The sequence below is a fragment of the Macaca mulatta genome, chromosome 4 (genome assembly GCF_049350105.2).
Source record: "Macaca mulatta isolate MMU2019108-1 chromosome 4, T2T-MMU8v2.0, whole genome shotgun sequence".
In the NCBI taxonomy this organism is placed as follows: Eukaryota; Metazoa; Chordata; class Mammalia; order Primates; family Cercopithecidae; genus Macaca; species Macaca mulatta.
This window is the reverse complement of record NC_133409.1, coordinates 2,494,175-2,509,895: the sequence shown is the minus strand read 5'-3', so window position 1 is coordinate 2,509,895 and position 15,721 is coordinate 2,494,175. Positions and strand designations below refer to the sequence as shown.

Sequence of the window (15,721 nt, the reverse complement as noted above, 5' to 3'; positions counted from 1 at the left end):
GAAGAAATGATTCCTAACTGGGTACCTCACTAATCTTTAGAGAGAAAAATGGGTAATAGCCTTACACAATACCATACACGCAAATATAATCCACAAGGATTAAGTTCCAAATAAAATTTAAAATATGTAAGAATAGGCCAGGCGCGGTGGCTCACGCCTGTAATCCCAACACTTTGGGAGGCCGAGGCGGGTGGATCACGAGGTCAGGAGATCGAGACCATGGTAAAACCCCGTCTCTACTAAAAATACAAAAAATTAGCTGGGTGTGGTGATGGGTGCCTGTAGTCCCAGCTACTTGGGAGGCTAAGGTAGGAGAATGGCGTGAACCTGGGAGGTGGAGCTTGCAGTGAGTCGAGATTGTGCCACTGCACTCCAGCCTGGGCGACAGAGCGAGACTCTGTCTCAAACACACACACACACAAACACACACACACACACATATATATGTAAGTAAGAACAAATTACATAAATGTGCAATGTAAAGTTAGAAACATATTAATAAATATGTTATATAGGGAAAAGTTCTTCTACATCTAATAATAAAAATAGATCTGAGGACTTTTTACAATATGACCAACTGAAAAATTATTTTCATAACATATGGAAAGGCATTACTGAAAAAAGAGTATTTCAATGAAAAAATTCACTTAAACAGAGAATAAACAAAAAATGAAATACAAATGCCCAGTATACTAAATATGATTCCATTTTTTGCTGCCTAACAACTGAAACCCTTTCTGATCCAGAGAAGTCCCTACTCTGGGTTTTTCAGGCAGGAAGTGAGTGGCTCCATCCATAAGAAGGGGAAATATAGGTCACTTTCTCTCCTAGGCCCATCCAGCCTGGGCAAACAACTGTGACTTGTGTTAACAAACATCTTTAAAATAATATGTATATTTTTTGAGACAGAGTTTTGCTTTGTCACCCAGGCTGGAGTATAGTGGCACAATCTTGGCTCACTGCAACCTCTGCCTGTCATGTTGAAGAGATTCTTGTGCCTCGACCTCCCGAATAGCTGGGATTACAGGCATGGGCCAACAGGCCTGGCTAATTTTTGTATTTTTAGTAGAGATGGGGTTTCACCATGTTGGCCAGGTGGGTCTTGAACTCCTGGCCTCAAGTGACCTGCCCGCTTCAGCCTCCCAAAGTGTTGGGATTACAGGTGTGAGCCATTGCACCTGGCCTAAAATAATTTTTATTGTTTGATGTAGACAGATAGTTTGCTCACACTCTATTAGAAGATACACATGTTGGCCCAAACTTTTTGGAGAAAAATTGGCAATATGTATCAAAAGCTATTAAACAGTGAAGACACTGACTCAGCAGTTATACTGCTAAAGAGTATTAAGAGAAAATACTCACCCTAATATAAAAATGTGTTTACAGAGATGCTTATCATAGTGTGGTATATATTTGTAACATAAATTGGAAGCTACCTGAACGTACACTAGAACATGAATCAGATAAATTATGGTGTACCCACATAAAAGAATTATATGCAACCATCAAAACTAAATAGGTGAAAAATCAGGTTAATAAACAGTATTTGCACTAGAATCTCATTTTACTGTGTGTGTGTGCATATATGTGTAAAGAGACACATACACACCCACACATTCAGGGAGAGAATGAAGTTTACATGCTACCATGTTAACAGTGGTAAGTTACCTCTGTGGGGTGGGGCAGCTAATGCTAATAAGCTATTGTGTTTTTTCTCTTCATTTGTTCCCTTTGTTTTGTCTATTTATAGTTTCTATTTTCCAAAATATGTTGTTCCTTTAAAAAGTAAGAAAACATTTAGAAATAATATTTCTGAAGTTAAAAAATAATTACACCAACATATTATTTTTCTGTATCTGCATCTTACATTTCCAATAAAATAAATGCATATTCTACAAAGACTCTACTAAGAATAGAGGGTTTTTTAAATGGCCAAACTGCACTCATTAAATCAGAGTTATGCTTCACTTTTTAATCAACTCTAGCTTGTCTTTCAGTAAATAACTGAAATAAACATGTTTTGGACAGGCTCATTCAAATGGACCACCATTTAAAATATCTGTTAGAATACTATAAGCACAAATACTTCAAAATTTGCATAAGCTTTTACATTGTGGGGTATTATATATTACATTGTATCTTTTCCCTTGGTATTATTTAATTGTTTACTTTAAGGTCATTTATCTTTGAATGAAAAAAAAAATAGTTGCCATATTTTTGTAATTCACAAACTTCATTAGCACTGTGCCATAACTAGAAATAATAGAATTAGATGTGTAATAGGAATCCTATGTGTTGAGTATAACTAAAATGCTGCAACCTATTTAAAGACTAATTTTTCAAGTTGGGTTTATAAATCATTTACAAAGAAATTGAGCAGAACTAAAATTACAGTCCAACTGTCACATTCCTGCGATGTGACCACAATGTGCTCGGGCTGGAAGCCACGGCAATGAGTGTTTGCAGAGCCGAAAGCTCTGCCAGACCATCAGGAACAAATATCTTCCACTGGCCAGATACTGGATCAACAACCATTAAATATAATATGAACCATCTTCCATGGCCATAGCTCAAAAGCTATGAACACAAACAGTTGCAAATATGTCATTGGAAACTCAGGTACCCTCACACTGATTGGTCCATGCACTGCACAAATTGCCTCCATTCTAGCTCAAGAGAAACCCCCATGACCTTTCAAAAAAGAGATGAAAACAAGTCCTCAGTGACTAATTTTAGAGACCTGCCTTTTTTCTTATCCCTCCTTTGGTAAGTTTCTTGTTCTATGTATCAACATTTACAAATGCTGCTCTGTTTTCCGCAAGCTGCACACACGAGGGCCTCCCGACCTCTGCTCCTCAGTATGCGTGACTGTGTACGTTTTAGGAGGAGACATAAATGGCCTCAACTGTATGAAAGCATAACACAGCCTTTGGGATGATTCTGTGGTTTCACTGGCTCACCCACGTTACGTGGGAGGCTACAGTGCATGGAGGCGACCAATGTTTATGGCTGGTATAATGCAGCACTGCCCAGCAGCAGCTCAGCCTTCTTGAGGCCGGTGCCTCTCTACCCTCCCTCACTCACAGAGCATCGAACCTCTCCCTTCTGTAAACTCAATGAAAATAATGCATCCATTACCAAAGGCTAAATTCTAAATTTAACAAGAGGCATAGGTCTAAATTCTGTGATTAGAGATTACATTTCTAAGAATCATTGTAAACTTTCCTAACATTCATGCATGCACATCTCATGTCTGAGATGCATCCATGTCCTTCCTCATGTTAAAAAGCTGATGTCTGGTCAGATCTCAGCCTCCCAAACACAGCAGTGACTTTGTATCAAATTCTACCGTTTCTGCCACAGCACCTAGCACTGCCTGACATGTTGTCTGTGTTTTTCACTAGATTAAGGTCTATGAAAACAGAATCTTGGTCAGCCCTGTTCACCTGTTTTCATGGCACTCATTAAATATTTGTTGAATGAATGGACATATGGATTACATTTTGTACATAAAAATACACCCTCTTGATGTTAGCATTTCAATAAGTGAATTGATGCTGGTTTTCTTGTTTTCTTAGGTCCAGAGTTAGGAAGCAAGGAGCTTTTCTAGAATTAAGAATGACATTGAATCTTCATTTTTTTTTTTTTTTACTGGAGTTCATTCATGTTGATTATTTCCTTAAACCAGTGAAGATTACTGCCTTTCGAAACTAAAGACAATTATATCTTAATCCCATGGACATTGGGGAGCAAACACTGCTTCCAATCCATCTGAGGAACGGAAACATTTGGATAAGAGAAAGACAATTCAGTAACTTGTCAAATACTTCCTGGCAGACAGCAGATGTGCAACAGACTCCTGCAGAACACAGTTTGTTTCCCAGAAGCACCCAAGCATCCAGCTCGCTGAGTGTTCTCTGCTCTACCTATGGTCTGCAAATGACATGAAATCACAGCAGGTGCACAGGGCAGGTGAGGAGAATTCTGTAACATTAAACAGTTTTTTTGTTTTCTTTTGTTTTGTTTTGTTTTGTTTTTGAGATGGAGTTTCACTCATTTGCCCAGGCTGGAGTGCAGCAGCGCGATCTCAGCTCACTGCAACTTCCACCTTCTGGTTTCAAGCGATTTTCCTGCCTCAGCCTCCCAAGTAGCTGGGATTACAGGCGCCCACCACCATGCCCGGCTAATTTTTGTATTTTTAGTAGAGATGGGGTTTCAGCATGTTGGCGAGGTTGGTCTCAAACTCCTGACCTTGTGATCTGCCCGTCTCGGCCTTTATTCTCCATACAGCTCTGTCTCTGGATGTAACCAGTGTGATGTGTTAATTACTACTCTTTACTGTGGCAAAGACAGACCTTGAAGATTCTATTTTAATTTTCTTTCTTTCCCAATAAAAATATCTTTAAAGTCTTAAATAAACTAAAACATTTCCACTTTATTTAAAGTTTGGATACAACAAATTGTATACTTATCATTGTACATTTTAAATTTTAATAAAAGTGAAAAGTTTTGAATAATTATTTGAAGACATATAACCTTCAATTTTTTTATTTCTTACCTTTTTAAAACTTATATTTTATCACGGAAAAACATTTCACATTTTTATACTTCACATAATTCCCTTATTTTTTAATACTTGGAGTCACTGAGAATGAGTACAAGATGAGACGTTAACAGAAATAGAAAATACTAAAAATGGGAATCAGAAAAAAAATCAAAATAGAAAATCTCAAAGAAGTTTACTTCATTTATTTTTAATTGCATAAAAGAAAGCAGACATGAATTTTACCAAAGTCCATAACAAATTATTGAATAAAGATCTAATATTGAGTAGAAAAATTCCTTTCATCAAATCCATAACGTGAACAGAGCAGAGGGAATTGCCTCGACTTCCTATTTATTATTATTAAAAAATGAGAAACACATTGCCAATCTTTTAGCAGAACACCCACAAATGCACAATGAAAATTACATTCAATTGTCTTTGAAGTTCTGTTTACTTTAGCCATAAAAATGAAATTTTGTTCACTTTAGTCAAAAATATGCAAATAAACTTTGCGTATTTTTCAATTTTTATGTGACATAGGTGTATTTGTAAATGGGTAGATGCGTATATTTGTTGTTGGGTAAAACAGGTTCTTTTCATAGTTGGTTAACTGAAATAACAATTGTAACCTCTGGCTTCTGGCAGTCCCTTAATCTAGACCCCAAAGACAGGAAAATATAAAATTAAAAAAAAAAAAAAAAAAAAAAAGATGCTTCAGATGAAGTTACACCTAGAAAGGGAATTATCCCTGGGCCTGTATCACTGGGAGGTCTCCTGACTATTGATAGCAATCCAGCACCTATTTTTGAGCACCTACAGTTTAGGGCAAAAATAAAAACATATATATGTGTGTGTGTCAGACTCTGGAGATGTAGAGGTCTCAAGAGACCAAAGTCTAGAGGGGAAACAGGAAAGTGAATTACAGGTCTATGAAAGAGCTGAACAGAAAAGCCTGAGACCTGCTCAGAGGAAGACAGGCTCCCAGAGAACACATGTGTTAGACAGAGCTTCAAGGGCAGATGAGGATTGGCAAAGGAGGTAGCGGAGCTCAGGGTTTCCAAAGAAGAAAGCACAGGACACAGGCACAGCTGTGTGAGAGAGCATGGCACGGAAGGAGGGAGACAGCCCACGTGGTTGGAGCAAATGGCTTTGCAGGAAAATGGGGGGGTGAGGTGAGAACGATTGTGTGCTGTGTGCTAGACAGAAATGAGTCTTATATCCCATGTCCAGGAGTGACTGGGGACTCCTGAAACTTTTTTGTATGGAAATAACAAAAGCAACTAAATAGGAAATAGTGGAGAATGTATTTCCTGAGAAAGATCCATCGGAAAGGAATGCCTAGTTGGAATCTCAGAAGTTCCCTAAAGACGGCAGGAGTAAGGTTTTAGTCACCCTCCTTTAATAGGTCATCCATTCCCTGTGCTCTGCAGTGATGAGCATGTGCTTCACCCCAAAACTCTCAAGGAAGGTGACAATCCCACAAGCAACCATGCATCACCAGCTGGTAATGGTTCTCAAGAAGGTAAGCCTGTGTGTGTGTGTGTGTGTATGTGTGCATGTGTATGCATACATGTGCCTGTGTGCATGTGTGTTCTGCCTAATTGCCCTGACTAGAACATCCAGTACAATGATGAACAGAAGTGGTGAGAATGAACATCCTTGTTTTTCCTCATCTTGGGGAAAGCACCCAGCCTTTCACCATTAAGACTGATGGTAGTCACAGGGTTCACAGGTGGCTTTATTAGTTGAGGAAGCCCCCTTCCATTTGCTGCTGTTGCTGTTGTTGAGTGTTTGTACCATGGCTGGGTGTTAAATTTTGTCAAATCATTTTCCTGTGCATGTTGATATGATTGTGTGGTTTTGTTTTGCTGATGTGATGCATTGCATGAGCTAATTTGCATTTGTTAAACCAACCTTGCATTCTGGGGATGAATCCCACTTGCTGATGGTGTGTAATCCTTTTCATAGATTGCTAGATTTTATTTGCTAGTAATTTGTTGGAGATTTTTGTATTTCTATTCACAGAAAATATTGATCTTAGTTTTCTAATTTTTTGATGTTTTTAATCTGGTTTTGGAATCAGGGTAATACTCATCTCACAGAGTGATGTATTCCCTCCTCTTCTATATATTGTAAGAGTTTGTGAAGAATTAGTATTAATTCCCCTTTAAGTGTCTGGTAGGCATAACAGTGAAGCCATCTTATCCTTGGCTTTTCTTTGTGGGAAGTTCTTTTTTTATTACTAAGTTAATCTCTTTACTTGTTATAGATCTAGTTCAATGTTCTACTTATTCTTGAGTCAATTTCAATAACTCATGTCTTTCTAGGAATTTGTCCATTTAATCTAAGTTATCTAATTTATTGTAATATAGTAGTTAAAATATTCATTTATAATTTTTAAAATCTCTATAAAGTTGGTGGTAATGGTCTCTCTTTCATTCCTGATTTTAGTAATTTGAGTCTTGTCTCTTTTTTCTTGGTCAGCTCTAGCTCTTATTCTTTGCTTCCCTGCTTTAGGAATTTCATATATTCAATATCTGGATATAATAATTTGTTAGCTAGGTAAAACATGAACTTATTTATACTAAAGAACATATTAGTATGAAAAATACCTATGAATATTAAATTCTTCTGTGAATTATTTAAGGTATAATTTTACAAAAAAAAACTTGTCTAGAAAATAAAATGCCAAATCATTCAAAGGCAAAATTCTAATACTACAATGCTACCATGGCATAGTGTAAAAACAGCACCAATCCAGGACTCAAGAAGACCTCTATGATACTAGCTCTGCTATGAACAAGCACGTAATTTTCAATTAGTCACCTATTTTCTTTTGGCTAAAAATGGAATCAGGTGGTCTTTAGGTTCCATCTGGTATGAAGATGCTATCGTTGTTTGATACCTAACAGTAGAGTAAACAACTACATTCACATCAGTGTCAGAGCACCTAAGGAACATCAGATAAAAATCTATTTGGATCCAAATAATAAATACAGCTCGCCTGACATGCCAGGGCCGATTTTCCCTTTCCATGGTTTTCTTTAAGATTCAAAACTGTATTAGCTTTTCTTGGATCTGACAGTTAAAAGGTATTGGAGTCACACAGGAATACCATGAAGGATTTCAAACTCAAATTCAGCAACAAGGAAAAAATAGGTTAATCTATCAGAAGTCCTTTTTTCTTTCTTTTTTTAATAATCTAACATAAATCATGAAAATCCAAAGGCAAAATTAAAAGGCAATAAAATATGTTCCAGTAGTTCACTTTATCCTGGGAAATGAGGCTTACTAACTTGCCCAGATGTACTTAATGCAGCTTAAAACGACCATGTCGTTTAACTTAACCATGTGCATCTGCCTGTCCAAGACCACCCGGCTCAGGAAAGCTCTGCTTTCATAAAGTATGTGGACCACAGAACTTGGTAAGTCAGACAAGAGCAACAAAGGAGGTTCAAGATGAAGGTTAGAGAGTGCAGGTTTCTCACCAGATTTGTACACACTGTAAATGACAAACAAGAGCAATTATTGTGTAGCTCTGATACCCAGTGTATTCACTTCAGAGTAATGTTTCCAGCAGAAAATACCAGGGCTAATCCATAGTTCCAGACTTTGTCTCCATTAAATCCAATACTGTTCCCACATACTTTAATTTAAAGGAATTAAAACCAATAACTACACACAAGGCTGAGAGATCACTTTACAGAAGCAAATCCAGAAGTTGCCAGCATGCCTGTAAGATTTCATCTCTGGAAAGCATTAAATTATCCTCTGTGCCAACAGCAAAAACAGGCTCAAAAGGAATAAAAATGAAGTACTGGGCTAATAGTTCAAAAAAGCATGAGGCTTTCTGTGGTTTATAACTTGAGGACTTTTTCCTTTTAAGATTCCCTTCAGGTAGAACTTTTAAAAAAACAATCATAAGCCTTATATCAAGACCACACCTGACATGAGCCTTGCATAACAGCAAGGACACCCCACTTTTCTCAAGTTCAGTCCATGTGCATCACCAGAGCTACACTTTCACTCCACCAGCTACAGCAGAGTCATTAAATATTTGCAAGGGAGCATTCTCCAAATTAGGTCCATTATTTTTATGAACCTCAATTCTAACAAATGCCATGATAATCCTAGGTTTATTTGTAGATATCTGGATCTCCCATTTAAAGTGCAGAACTAATGAAACTAGTCTTATTCTGACACAGATTGCTTAAAAAAAAAACTACAAAAGAAAACCTGGCTCTGCCAACCCTGGAACAAATGTGTGATCATGCTCACTCACACAACCAATATTCACCAAATGCTCTTGAAACCAAGCAGTGCTCGAGGCTCTGGGATTAGGCCGCTGGGCTCACAAAAGTGATCAGATGTCAAGTCAGACACAAACCAGAAATCTCACCTAGGACCCAGCTTTTCCAATCATTAGAGGGATACAGCCACCAAGAGGCACAAGAAAAGCAGGAAGAAGTTAAGACATCCTGTGTGGGTCTCCAGGTCTTCCCTTCCCTCTTAGTCTCTGGGTAAGGTACATGGTTTAGTTCAGGTTAGAGAGTGCAGGTTTCTCACCAGATTTGTACACACTGTAAATGATAAACAAGAGCAATTATTGTTTAGCTTGTGAAAGGTGGGATATCCATTCTTGAGAGTGATCTTATGGGAGGAGTCCACCCATTTGCTTTGCTTCCATGTTATTGAACTATATCCCATGTTTGGAAGTTTCAGAGAGATCGATTTTCGCTCAGTGTGACAAAGCACTTTCTACAGATTAAATGACATAAGAGTACAGGCTGTTGAAAAGAAGTTTCATGCTACTCTAAGCAGACTGAAGGATCTAGGGATATAGGTTATGAAACATCTCCATTTAATACTTCAAATAGCTGTCTGGTTCTCTAGAGAGCCACAACTCATGGATCCATAGATCACAGATTTATTTACCATGCAATCCTAACCCAGAGACATCCTGCTAAAACCAGCACATAGATAAGGGCCCTTTTCACAGCAAACATCATGGCTCTCTTTACCAGGGGGCCCATTATCCTCACATAAGAGACGCATGTAGGTCACCTGTCTTCTTTCTTTTTCTTCAAGTGCCCCCTAGTATTCCTAGTGGTTGAGAGGGAGGAATCGCAGGTCAGCTGCCTCCCAGACAGTAAACAATACAGGTAAGATCTCTCTTCTTATGTAGCTTGTGCTCTTGAGGGAGGAGCATCCAATAAGGAAATGTACGAATAGACAAGACAATGGTTGAGATTTGTGTGCTGCAATGAACACAGGATAGGGTGATGTGATAGGGAATGAGTAAGACAGCTGCTTTAAATTGGGTGATCAAAGAAGGTCTCTCTGAAGATGTGATTTGGGACCTGAGATCTGAAAGACAAGAAGTCATTCGTGAGAAAATCTCTGCAAAACCATCCTAGTCAGGAAGACTAGCACATGCCGAACTCCCAAAGTGGAAGAGCTTGGTGTAAAACAGAAACGATCGAGAAGCAGAAAACTTGCCTGTAATGTTGGAGAGTATTGGATGGGGGAGAGTGGATAGAGGGTGGAATGTGAGCAAGGATCAGATGACGGGAGGTCACTGATGTGATGGGCGTGGGCTTCAATCTTATTCTGGGTAGAATGAACCACCATGGGGGTAGTGCCAGAAGAATCACTTGATCTGACCTGTGTCTTAGGCTATCTGGCTGTGGGTGTAGAAGAGGCAGTAGTGGACATACGGGGAAGCTGGAGTATTCTGAAGCAGCCCAGCTGTTAAGAGACGGCAGTCTGGACAAAAACCAGGGGAAATGGCAAGAAACAGAAGGGTTTGGGTTATATATTAAAGTAATGACCAGGAGTGTGAAAATCATATTTTTTTTAAACAATAAAGTTGTTTAAAAACATATGGCCAAGAGTCCCTGATTTTTGTAGATATCACTATATATTGAAGCATTTACAGACAAAATGATGGGATGCCAAAGATTTTCTTCAAAACAAATTGGGTGTGTACGTGTGGTGGGGGTGGGGAGAGATGGAGCAAGATAAGCCATGAGCTGACAACTGGGGCAGCTAGGCTAGCCACAGTTGGGTGTGTGGAAATTCATTAACATTGAATATATGTTTAAAATTTCCATAATAAAATGTTTAAAATTGAACATTAAGTCTGGCAGAATCCTGATGGTCACAGGGTGGTGAAACACCTTGTGTGTAGTTTAGTCAATCACTAACCTTACACGCATTCTCTGTAACAACTCCAAGTGATCCTTCAGTCTGCTTAGGGTAGCATGAAACTTCTTTTCAACAGCCTGTACTCTTATGTCATTTAATCTGTAGAAAGTGCTTTGTCACTCTGAGTGAAAATCAATCTCTCTGAAACTTCCAACCATGGGACATGGTTCAATAACATGGAAGCAAAGCAAATGGGTGGACTCCTCCCATAAGATCACTCTTAAGAATGGATATTCCACCTTTCACAAGCTAAAATGCTGATTCTTTAAGTCACTCTTGAAACCAAAAGTAGATATTTTCCTTAGAAATAGTTATTTTCCTACTCTTCCTCTCCTTTTCTTCATTCCAGGAAAACTCATCTCCCTCTAGGACCTCGCAATGTCAGTTAAGGTCTCTCTTTTCACGGGTTTATTCACAGAGGCCTGCAACATAGCCAAGCCTCCACATACTGGAATACACACACACACACACACACACTCTACACACACATATATATGTGTGTATATGTATACACTAACCATATGCAGTAATATCAAGAGTTTTTGTTCTTCAGTACACATAGTAAATGACATACTCCCATGATACAATCCTACCAAATACACACATCACAGACTACCAAATAAATGTGTAGGCCATAGTTTCTTGCACTCACCCTGTTCTATCTTAATGAAGGAAACATAGCTCAGCATAAGAAAGACTTTATTTTGAAGACAAATTTGAATCTCCTCTAATTTATTAGAATGAGTTGACATTCTAGTCCCTTATCATTAATAAGCAATAGCTTAGGGTGTAATTCACAACTGGATGGGACGCACACTGTCCTTTCGTGGTTTACATGCCCTCCATTTTGTACTAACGGTGTACAAAGCTTTGGAGTTGTTTCCATGGCACAGCCCCCTGGTCTTCTGACAGCCTCATCAGAGTGTCCCAGTTCCTTCTGTCCACTGCCTATAAGAACTGGACCTCTAACATCCTTCATCGAGGGATCTCCCCCATCACACCAGCCCACTGGGTAGCAACTTGGCCATCACTTGTCCACAGTTAATGGGACGAAGGATAGGCAACTGACCCAGCCATAATATTCCATTTCATGTTGACAGGATATTCCAGATAAAGCTCTGGCAGTTAGCCATCTCTGTCAGTGTTTCGTTTTGCCTGCTGCCCCAAATACTTCGCTTCCTTCTTGCTCTGCGAATCATGTTAGACATCCACCACCATTCCTTACTTAAAAAAAAAAAAGTTTCAAATACCACAATTCACATCTGAATCTAAGTGTAGGGAAAAGAAAGAGAGATCAGACTGTTACTGTGTCTACGTAGAAAGGAAAGACATAAGAAATTCCATTTTGATCTGTACCTTGAACAACTGCTTTGCTGAGATGCTGTTAATTTGTAAGTTTGCCCCAACTTTGAGCTCACAAAAACATATGTTGTATGGAATCAAGGTTTAAGGGATCTCGGGCTGTGCAGGATGTGCCTTGTTAACAAAATGTTTACAAGCAGTATGCTTGGTAAAAGTCATCGCCATTCTCTAGTCTCAATCAACCAGGGGCACAATGCACTGCGAAAAGCCGCAGGGACCTCTGTCCTGGAAAGCCGGGTATTGTCCAAGGTTTCTCCCCATGTGACAGTCTGAAATATGGCCTCGTGGGACAAGAAAGACGTGATCGTTCCCCAGTCCGATACCCAGGAAGGGTCTGTGCTGAGGTGGATTAGTAAAGAGGAAAGCCTCTTGCAGCTGAGATACAGGAAGGCCACTGTCTCCTGCCTGCCCCTGGGAACTGAATGTCTCGGTATAAAACCCGATTGTACATTTGTTCAGTTCTGAGACAGGAGAAAAACTGCCCTATGGCAGGAGGCGAGACATGTTGGCAGCAATGCTGCCTTGTTATTCTTTACTCCACTGAGATGTTTGGGCGGAGAGAAACATAAATCTGGCCTATGTACACATCCAGGCATAGTACCTCCCCTTGAGCTTACTTATGACATAGATTCTTTTGCTCACATGTTTTCTCGCTGACCTTCTCCTTATTATCACCCTGCTCTCCTACCACATTCCTCTTGCTGAGATAATGAAAACAATAATCAATAAAAACTGAGGGAACTCAGAGACCGGTGCTGGTGCAGGTCCTTGGTATGCTAAGCGCCGGTCTCCTGGGCCCACTTTTCTTTCTCTATACTTTGACTCTGTGTCTTCTTTCTTTTCTCAGTTTCTCATCCCACCCGATTAGAAATACCCACAGGTGTGGAAGGGTTGGCCACCCCTTCATCTAAGCAGTTCAGAGAACTTATACTCCAAATCAACAGTCTTTCTTCCCAGCCCTCCCCACTCACCAGCCCGTTCCAAAGAGGCAATGTCAGCGCTAAGACTGACCGTGATGGGTGCGGTTCCTGATCAAAACCAGTTTGTGTCCTGCCCGTAGGTGGGGGTGAAAAAATTTTAAAAACCCAGCTTGTGTCTGTTGGCTCCCTCCTGTGAAAGAAGAGAGGTTACCTCAGCCACAATAACCCCTTTGGACTTCGCATTCCCAGGGCTATACAATGATATTATGATACTTACTATTTTCTTCTGTTAACCTACATAGACTCCTCTCTCTCTGAAAAATGAGTCCATCAGCAATGCTACCTCCCAACAGCAAGCCTACCCACCTCTCTTCTCACATCTTTTAACCAAATTTTAAATGGCCATAGCTGTTAACACGTAGGTGGTTTTCTACAGCTACAACCAGGTTTTCTATCCTTTCCTATGGATGGTATAAAGAAATTCAAAATCAATAATCAGCATTGTATTTCTTTTGCTTATGTAAAATTATTCATCATGCAGTCAAGAACATGCTAGGGTGACTCTTCTTTCCCTATGGCCCCTAGAATGACTATTTAGGTAACAAAAGCAAAATATTCCTCACACCCAACTGAAATGCACCCTTGCCCCATGCCATATAACTTGCTTACTATCACGATGCTTAAAATTACATTGATTTCTTTCACATTGAGATCATATATTCTTTGTTTACTTAAACTAATTTATTTCTGTCATATCTTGAAGATTTTCTGTCTTCTCAGTATTGTTCTTATTGAATAGAATCTCTCTTTTTTTTTTTTCTTTTGAGAGGGAGTCTGGCTGTGTCGCCCAGGCTGGAGTGCAGTGGCAGGATCTTGGCTCACTGCAACCTCTGCCTCCTAGGTTCAAGCAATTCTCCTGCCTCAGCCTCCTGAGCAGCTGGGATTACAGGTGCGCGTCAACATGCCCAGCTAAATTTTGCATTTTTAGTAGAGACAAGGTTTCACCGTTTTTTGGTCAGTCTTGTCTCGAACTCCTGACCTCATGATCCTCCCACCTGGGCCTCCCAAAGTGCTGGTATTACAGGAATGAGCCATCGCGCCCAGCCTGAATAGAATCTTTTACCCTGAGATCATCCCAAAATTTTCTGTCCACCTGCATGATCCTGGGCCTGGTATTTTCTAACCCTGAGACATAGCTGAGGCCTGAGATTTCCCTCCATCGCTCTCCTGGGTTAGATTAGTTATTTCCTGGATTCCGTGCCTTCTCTGTTCTCAGAACCCTCATTTTATTGGTGTATCTGCTCAAGTAAACTCTCCAGGGGAAGTGCTTTGGACATGAATACCATTTCTCTGCATCACTGAAGAAAACTTTATTCTAGCCTTCACTTTAATTGATTCTTTGCTATCTAAAATAAGCCTCCCTCAGAATTTACAATAAAGTACAAGGCGAACAAGGAAAAGCAGACTCAAATAAAAATGTAATAAGGACCATTAAGGAAAGGCAAGAAAAAAAAAAAAACAAAAAACCCTAAAATAGAAAAGAGGTTAAAAAGACATAAACAGGGCAAGGCAAACAATAAAATGAATGACAGGCAAAGAAGAAATAACATACATAAAACCAGAGTCCCTGAAGAAAGTAAAAATAAACAGTAGAACAAACCAATATTTAAAACTATAAGAAAAATTTCCGGATTCATAAAAAAGGATACAAATCTATATCCGGACCCACAGCGACCTACTCTGAGCTGGGTATCAGTGAAACAATAAGACTTCACTGAGAATTCTCTACGGGGATGGACGAGCTGCAGAGGAATGTGAATGCGTCAAGCACAGCACACGGCACAGGGCAGCACCACTGTCAGACACGTCAGTAAGAAACCGTGTGCTGAGATTGCAGAACCAGCCAGCTGGCCTTCAGGCATAAGGCCATAGAGAAACAGCTTTAACACGCAGGAACTTGGGTGGTCTCTAACCACCAACTCTTTCTGAGGGATGTAATAGAAGAAAAGCTGGGTCTAACGGAGAGATGACTAGAAAACTTTCAGCAAAAGGACTGATGGTCCCGGTAACCCCTATGAGTTGCAACCACAAGCAAATCTGACAAAAGGAAAAGAAAAAAGTACTTAATGAATTTTATACTCTATCCTAGAAGTAGGCATAAGTTAAGCAAAATATCTTGAGACCTAAAAATTCTAATGTTGCTGGGCACGGTGGCTCAAGCCTGTAATCCCAGCACTTTGGGAGGCCAGATCACGAGGTCAGGAGATCGAGACCATTCTGGCTAACATGGTGAAACCCCGTCTCTACTAAAAAATACAAAAAACTAGCCGGGCGTGGTGGCGGGCGCCTGTAGTCCCAGCTACTCGGGAGGCTGAGGCAGGAGAATGGTGTGAACCCGGGAGGCGGAGCTTGCAGTGAGCCGAGATCACGCCACTGCACTCCCGCCTGGACGACAGAGCAAGACTCCCTCTCAAAAAAAAGAAATTCTAATATAATACATAATGATAATAAATCTTAACATGTCAGTTAATAAAGATTAATTATTTTCTGAATGAATGACTATTTCTAGGTTTTTTCCTCCTCCAGACAAATAGGGAACACAATTTTATATTAAGGGAACAACTTCAGGATTTCTGAAGACAAACTGTTGTTACATAGGTCCACTGTTCCTCCTTCAAAACTTTTC

At 39.7% G+C, this 15,721-nt stretch overlaps 1 protein-coding gene and 1 pseudogene across 6 annotated transcripts in view; one reads left to right on the top strand and one right to left on the bottom strand.

Moving 5' to 3' along the window:
• The window catches only part of WDR27 (WD repeat domain 27), a 309,044-nt gene that overhangs the window by 128,209 nt on the left and 165,114 nt on the right, over positions 1-15,721 (bottom strand). The gene's annotated exons all lie outside the window — the stretch shown is intronic.
• Positions 11,980-14,689, top strand: LOC144340634 (uncharacterized; annotated as a pseudogene).